This window comes from Lissotriton vulgaris, chromosome 2_2 (genome assembly GCF_964263255.1).
Source record: "Lissotriton vulgaris chromosome 2_2, aLisVul1.2, whole genome shotgun sequence".
Taxonomy (NCBI): Eukaryota; Metazoa; Chordata; class Amphibia; order Caudata; family Salamandridae; genus Lissotriton; species Lissotriton vulgaris.
Genome location: NC_141688.1, coordinates 316,329,022 through 316,337,274, shown reverse-complemented (window position 1 = coordinate 316,337,274; position 8,253 = coordinate 316,329,022). Strand labels below are relative to the sequence as shown.

The 8,253-nt window shown below is 47.0% G+C and overlaps 1 protein-coding gene across 1 annotated transcript in view; it reads left to right on the top strand.

Annotated features, from left to right (window-relative positions):
- The first annotated feature begins 1,515 nt into the window (after positions 1 to 1,515).
- Positions 1,516 to 8,253, top strand: part of AMBRA1 (autophagy and beclin 1 regulator 1) — a 962,358-nt gene continuing 955,620 nt past the window's right edge. The window contains exon 1 of the mRNA XM_086959655.1: positions 1,516 to 1,621. The gene's annotated coding sequence lies outside the window, so the exon portion shown is untranslated. The remainder of the gene's footprint in view (positions 1,622 to 8,253) is intronic.

Below are 8,253 nucleotides of genomic sequence, written 5' to 3'. Positions count from 1 at the left end.
TGGCTTGGCAGTTCGGACTTCACTGTTCCATGACGTACAGGTTCAAGACTGATTTACATATAGCTGGGTCTGAACTAGGGTGGTGAAGGGAGCTAAAGAACGATGATGGATTCAACCCAGATCTTGGACTGGGGGTGAGTGTCTGAAAAGTTTCAACACTCCATCCATCATCTCCTTGTGTTTTCCTTGTTCACCCTAAGTGACATTGGTCCCTTGCTCACTTTGCTACTGGATTCAAGCTAACCTAGCTGATGAGGGGTATTACCCGTAACCGTACCCAGCGTGCTAGTTTCCGGTCCAGGGAGGATCTGGCTTGGCAGTTCAGGCTGGACTGTTCCCAAGAGGCACAGGGTCAAGACTGATTTGCATATAGCTGTGTCTGAATTGGGGTGGCAAAGTGAGTTAAAAAACGATGATGGATTCAACCCAGATCTGTGATCCATCATCTCCTTGTGTTTGCTTTGTATGCCCTGAGTTATCAGGGTATGCCCAGGCATGGGACCCTTGCTCAGTTTTCCACTGGATTCAAGCTAGTCTGGCTGATGAGGGGTGTTATCCTGAAACCGGTCCCAGGATGCTTGTTTCCGATCCAGGGAAGATATGGCTTGGCAGTTTGGCTGGACTGTTCCCATGAGGCACAGGGTCAAGACTGATTTGCATATAGCTGGGTGTGAACTGGGGGTCGCGGAGTGAGCTAAAGAACGGTGAAGGATTCAACCCAGATCGGTGACTGGGGGTGAGTGTATGAAAAGTTTCAGTGCTCCGTCCATCAACTCCTTGTGTTTGCTTTACCAAAAGTTTAACACAATTATAGTCTGAATATTAATAAAAGCCTCTGCAAACGCAGATGAACTAGGGAGGCAGGTTAATTGAGCAGGGTCTGCTGAGTTGCCTGACAAGGTTGTTGCTGTGGGAGCTTCAGTCACACACAGTTGTTGGAGGTCTGCTCCAGCTCTTGGGCAGCGCAGGGACAGTGCACAGAGCTGCAGCACAGACTGGGCCTCCCACCCACAGAAATGTCTAGCCCTGTGTATGATAAAAACAGCACAAAATTAATGTTTAAAATAGCTCAATATTTTAGTAACCCGCACAAATGGATATGTACTCGCTCAACCGGGAAAACCTGAGCCCAGTGGTGCGCCTCTCGCCCCATCCAACATCACTTGGCACCAGCAAGGGACCTCAGGTTCGATGCTCTCGGAATCTTGTGTTTGAGCCAATTGTTCGGCGCTCGATTTTATAAACCTCGCTCGATGTTTTCTGCGCTCTCCGTGGAACCTTGTAGGCCCCGCTTCCTGTTGTGCGCACGCGTACTTGTCTATACAGGAGTGGCCATGTTAGAGTCAGGCAACGCCTATGTCATTGATTCACCCTGTCATTTGTTTTGAAAAGGAAGCAGCAGAAGAAGCGCCTGACCTTAACTTGGCTGCCGCTTTAGCCGCATGCGCAAAGGCAGCAGCACGCGAAGCTTGCGGTTTGAGCCGTTCCTCGGCGCTCCATCGATGCTGTCGGCGTTCCCTCCATCGATGCTCTCGGTGCTCCGGGGCTCACGGGTCCAGGAAAGAGGCGGCCACAGAGTGCACGCAGCAGCCCCACCCCCCCAGGAGCGGGAGAGGCGCAGGTAAGACCCCCCATGCCCCCCTCTCAGCCCCGGGGGACCCGCGGAGCCCCCCCTAGTCCTGGCTCTCGCCCCCAATCCTGGCGAAGCGCTGTGCCCCCGCCAGGGCCCCTGCGGGTGTCTGCCCCCCTGCCACTGACCCCCCCCAACCCTCCCCCAGCTGCGAGCACCGGCGCCCCCCCACTGCCCCTCGAGGCCCGCAGTGCCAGCAGACAGGCCGGCCCCTCCTGACCCTTCGGACAGATGTGTGCGTCCAGCAGCGGGGGCCATGGCCAGCAACAGGGGCCAGTGCCCCCCTCCAGCCAGTGCAGAGGAGTGCCATTCCTGGGGAGCACCAGAGCTAAAGTCCCAGCATATACCCTGTCCATGGGCAGAGGCCTAGACCCTGGAACCAGCAGCGGGAGCCATGGCTAGCAAGAGGGGCAGTGCCCCCACAGACGTGTGCCATCCGTGGGGAGCACCAGAGCTGCCCCAGCAAGCTGCACATGCTCCCTCCATAGGCAGAGGCCTAGACCCTGGAACCAGCAGCAGGAGCTATGGCTAGCAATGGGGGGGCAGTGCCCCCCACAGACGTGTGCCATCCGTGGGGAGCACCAGAGCTGCCCCGGCAGGCTGCACATGCTCCCTCCATAGGCAGAGGCCTACACTCTGCCCTCTGGGGGGTTGGGGGGGGGGCAGTGCCCCCCACAGCAAGCACAGACGTGGCATCACTGGGGAGCACCAGAGCTGCACCCCATGCCCCCAGCAAGCTGCACATGCTCCCTCCATAGGCAGAGGCCTAGACCCTGGAACCAGCAGCAGGAGCTATGGCCAGCAAGAGGGGCCAGTGCCCTCCACAGCAGGCACAGACGTGGCATATCTAGGGAGCAGCCAGAGCTGCCCCCCATGCTCCAGCAAGCTGCAGATGCTCTCCATAGACATAGGCCTAGACCCTGCTCTCTGGGGGGATTTTGCCCTCCACACCAAGCAGAGGCCTGAAAACCCCATCAAGTAAGCCCCCATTCTTAGCACGCATGCAAGAGCCATGGTCCTTTCCAGTCCCCAGTAAGGGGCATAGTGTCTCCCCAGCATTCACAGAGAGATAGGCATGCCCCTCTCACACCCCAGCCAGATGTCTACGTCCACATCTGGAACCAGCAGCAGGTGCCATGGCCAGCACGAGAGGCCAGTGCCCGCCACAGCAAGCACAGACGTATGGCATCCATGGGGAGCAGCCAGAGCTACAGTCCCAGCATATGCTCTCCCCATAGGTAGACCCATAGACCTTGCTCTCTGGGGAAAATTGTGCCTCCTCAGCATGCAGAGGATCTGCCCGCCCCAGCAAATAAGCCCCCATTGTTATCAGGCACGGCCCCTTTCCAGCAACCAAGCAAGGACATCGTGTCTCCCCAGCATTCAGAGAGAGGTCTGCCCCTCCCACTCAGAGCTAGATGTCTTGTGTCTACACCAGCCATCAGTAGCATAAGCACTACCCAGCAAACAGAGCTCAGTACCTTCCCTAGTGTGCCAAGCCTGCAAACAGTGCCACACACTCTCTTCAGTAAACAAGTTGGGGTCATTGGGGTTTGCATCAGCAGGCAAGCTGTTGCTTGTACCCTTCACCAAGCAGTTTCGTCGTCAACCCAGCTAGCCTAATTTTGCCAGCCCCGACATCTAATAAGACTTTTACATCCATGACTAGCTTCCTTTATGTATTTTATTAAATCTATTTTGACATTGTCTGAAAGGGAATGCCAAGTCCGGTTTATCGTCATTTGTATAGCATATTGCTACCACTTGTGTGATCCTGTGTTGCATTGAGTAGTCTATAGTTAAGTGGTGTACAATCTTTTCAAAACTGAGGTCTCACGGAAATTCATCCAGGGTTATTAGAAATTAGTCACTGCTCAATAGTATTGTAATCCGTTTTACACAAGTACGCAACCATTCAGAATTATCAGTAACACATTTAATTTCCCAAAGATTAATTGATTCTGAACAATAGAACTTTTGCGTTGAAAATACCCATTTTCATGTGCAGTAAATAAACAGTCCCCGTTTATCAGCTTGTCACTTTAATCAGTTACTCAGTTGCACAAATGCCTCACATGGGTAGATTCTGCTTCAAATGCCAAGGCATTAAAGTCGCATCATATGGATAATCACCCTGATGCCAAATAAACCTATATGTCAATAATGCTCACCATTAAACTACACTATTTTGCCAAGCATGTGTACCGTAATGGGCAGGATTCCCACAATATGTCACTCGTGGCCAATATGATGCAAGTGCAGCCACTATTATGTCAGGGATGGACACAATTAGGCCAGTCATGATCACGCTATGATAATGATTGCTAGACAAAGAATGCCCAAAATACATCAGAGATGTTCGTTATTGTACCAGGATGGACAAAGTTGTCCCTTAGATGAACCCGGAATGATGATGCATAACATATCCCTTTGTTGGTACTTGACACCATGCATAGTTTTTAGGGAGCAACAATTTAAGTGAGAAAGACCATGTAAGACAAACGGTCACATATAAATGTATACATCTACGTACACACAGGCTTAAACAAATACATGCACATGCTACAACCATCTCTCTGAGATGAGTGAGGCTCCTAATTGTCTTGGGTCTGGATTGAGTTATTGATCTTCTCAGCTCTTTGGGGGATTCTTCGCCCAACTCACACACTTTCTCTCAGACTTCTGCAGTCCTTCGCTTCAGTGACTCAACTTTGACTCCTGCTCTGGCCACTGCTGACACTTTTGTTTCCTGTTTCACTTTTGACACGCACAGTGGTAGGCAGAGCAGAGCCAAACAAATGTTTGATATCCTTGTGACTTTTGCTAGATCTGGAAGTGGGAGTAGATGGTCATGTTTCAGGCCCTGTATTTCAAGACAGTGTGTGTCTATTTGTTAGCATGAGGCCCTGTCATTGGTTTAAATGGCTGTCGCTTAGGGTTTGAGTGTAGTAATGGTGTTGTCTTTAATGAGCACAGACCCTCTGATTGATGTACTGGCTTAACTCCCCTCCTGAGAATACTTCTAGGGTACGGAAGCTAGTCATTGGAAACCTCTACTTGATTGGAGAAATAAATATTTGTGCAATGGGTTGTTCCATACATGTCTCAGCAGAGGATGTAGCGCTGCTGTATGTGTTAAGAGTTGTTCAAGAGATGTGAGAAATAGTTTTTTAGGCAATGTTTACAGTCGTGTGTCATTCGACGTCGTGTCAGTTTTGGAGAGCCCAGGTCTTTTTTGCTGATCTGAATGCTGGCACTGTAGCACCCCTAATTCTATATGGGCGAGTTCCCAAGTTTGCATGACATTGCCCAAAGGGCTGTGGTTGAAGTTCAACCTGTGGAGGCACTCTTGAATCGCCAGTAACCACTACATGATGTTTACCAGGAGAAATAGGAGACCCATGCAATGGATGGTTTGCACAAGTAAACCACAAGTAAGTGCAATAGGAGGCATTAACTATGGAGGCCCTGTTAAATTGCCAGTGATCCACTGTATCATGTCCACCCTAGAACACCAGAAGCCTAACCTTTGGGGGCACAGTTAAACCACCACTAACTAATTTGTGGCACCCACCTAGGCGTGATAGAAGCCCCATCCACTGGAGGCACAGTTGGACCACTAGTTATAGAGTCTACTCAGAAGCAATTTTTATTGAGTTTTCCTTAATCATGCTAAGGCCCCTTTGCACTCTCCATCTGGTGGAGTAAGTGGTTACATATTCTCCCAGTGAAAGGATGAGATGTACTGAGTTTTGTATTGTCAGAGGCCGAGAGTAATTTTTGTTTTCCCCTGTTGCTCTTCTCTAGAGAAAGAGGTAATGTTCCTCAACGAGAAACAGATAAACGCATTATAACGCCAGATGTAAACTTTTCAATCCAGAAGCTCTGTTAAATAATGCATAATTTGTATAAAACGGTTAAAGAACAGATTGAAGATAAAGCTGGCTGTAGCTATGGGTTATTAGGCCTTTGTAGCTGACTTGCTAATGGTTCATACTCCTGTAACGTATACAGCTTCACTGTACATACATAGTACAAAAAAATTATAAACATTCATCTTTTTTGTTTTGTTTTGCTTAAAACATATAGTACGTAAGGCGTTAAAGCCTTGTACATCTGAAACAGCAGGTCCAGCAATGAATATGATTAACTAACTAAGTTGTAACTTTCCCAAGTTGTGACTTCCTAACTTTAAGATGACAACCCCAGCCAGAGGCTCTGCTACTTACTGCAGATCAGATACAAGACGTTGTAAAAATGTTTAAGGATTAAGCTTCCTGGTGCTGTTTCCCTCAGAACACAGTTTCTGCATTCCAAGGTCTACTCTGAGTGTGCTTGTATATTCCAGCAGTGTGTGATGCCTTGACCCACTCTCCGCTACCAAAGGATATGAAGGTTTCCAATATAAACCATAAAAGATGCCTCCATCAGTTTGGTTCAAGAAGGCCTCCATGTTGAGTAATGTATTCAGTAGCAAGGAGACTTGCACACCTATCAACCAGATTGCTGAGTGCGCTCTCTCTCTTTTGTTATATTTTGATTTCTTAGCTCCTGAGAAGTAATTAAATGATAGAGTGAAGTCTCCCTTACCTGCAATGCAATTAGGTTAATCGAGAGTGAGGTTAGTGTTCTGAATTTAACAGATGATTTATCGTCCCAGGGCAGCGTCTGCTTCCCAGTTCTGTAGCATATTCAAATTGAGAGCACCTTTTGCTCCGAATCTTATGGCTTTTGCTCCTCGGGATTTCATCTTGCTAGTGCACTGTAAGGTTAAAATATAGGTTGTGGTCTCCTTAGTGAAATTGATTAAGACACTGAGTTGTCGCATAGCCTGAGAATAATATCATGGAACATAAATAGATTGGGAGGACATACAAAGTTAGATAGTTTAAACCACGTTGCAAAGTACGTTGATATTGTTTGTAGGAAACATGGCTATGCCGCAACACCCCTGTGGTTGAAGGATTTGTTCAAATTCATAAACCAGCCAGTAAAATAAAAACATTTGGTCTCCCTTCGGGTGGGATTATGACTCTCACCTCAACCAGGCTAGTGAAAAAGGCTTAAGTTAATCAGCACAGCATGTAAATGGTTGTTGGTTTGTAAGGTATTCCTGTCGAGTAGCGAAGGGAAAGAGGAGTATCTGATCCTTATAACTGTATATATTCAATGGAGTTCTCAAAACGAATATGATACAGAAATGGGGCTTTTTAAAAACGATATAATTAATTTAAATGAAATGTATGGAACAGATGTAATAGTGATAATGGGCTATTTTAACCACAAACTAAATTATGAAAAGATAGATCACTGGTTCGAGGAAATTTTGAGCTCTTATAATATAGGGTCAGCAAAATTTCCAGGATGAAGCATTAGGGACGTTGCAGGTTGGGCCCAGACTGCCCAGCCACACAGACTTTTAGAGTAGGAAAACAACATTGCCCTATAGACTATATTTTTGTGCAGGCTTGGAACTATGTAATGGTAAAAAAGTTCTGGATAATCAAGTGCACGGATAGTGACCAAAATGCATCGTATTGCAATTTTTTTAAGGGGGTCTACAAGCCCATGTGAGAGAGTGATCCCCCAAAATGTGGAATATCCCAAGCGATTGTCTACAAAAGTGATGGAAGAATATATTGTGAAATTAGTAAGCTTTCAACAAAACTTAACGAAGGATAGTATTGAAGGACAGCAGGTAATATGGTACGTGGACAAAATCGTACAGGCGGTTCAATGCCTTAGAGTGCATTTAAACGGTAAGAAACAGGCTAAGGTAAAAGAACAACATAGCCAAGGAAGGCAACCCAAGTGGTTTAATCTTACCTGCAGGAATAAAAAAGAGCCATTCGGAAAATAGAGCGATGTCAGAGGATACAACATGAAGTTGGCGACTTAGAGATCCAGCTCAACTTGAAGAAAGAATATAAATCCCTAGTAAGGAAGCAGAAAAGGATTGTTAAAGAAAAATGTTGGGGAAACCTACTAGACACAATAGAAACTAAAAATATAAAAGGTTTCTGGAGGTTGATACAGGATGCCGCAGGAAGGACACTGGGAAATATGAGCTGTGCGGTGGAAGAGGTGGCATGGGTAAACTACCTGGGTAATTTATACAAAGGTAATAGGAACCTGGAAATAAATAAGGAAACAATCAATTTGGACAGTCTCCTCAGAAGAGTTAAAACCAGCCTTTAATATAGAGAAAGTAAAAGAAGCTGAATTTCTCTCGTTCAGCAGGACCAGATAACCTACCTGCCATTCTAATTAAAACTCAAATGGATTGGTGTGCAGGTTTTCTATCACATATGTTCATGGCCATTTTAGACTCGGGCTGTTATCCCTAAAACCTGAGAGAGTCAATAATTAGGCCGTTACATAAAAAGGGCGATAGGAAGGACCCAATGAACTATAGGCTAATCAACTTGCTGGACATTGGAGAAAAGGTTTTCTCAAAAACAATCCTTGGTAGATTAAAGGAGTGGGTGGGGCGGCAGTCGATAGTCCCAATCGAACAGGGAGGCTTCAAGGAAGGACACTCTACTATTGACCACTGCTTTGCCTTGTGTGCTGTGGCACGGAAGTCCATGGAGCAGCTGGGCGAGCTATATCACTGCTTCGAG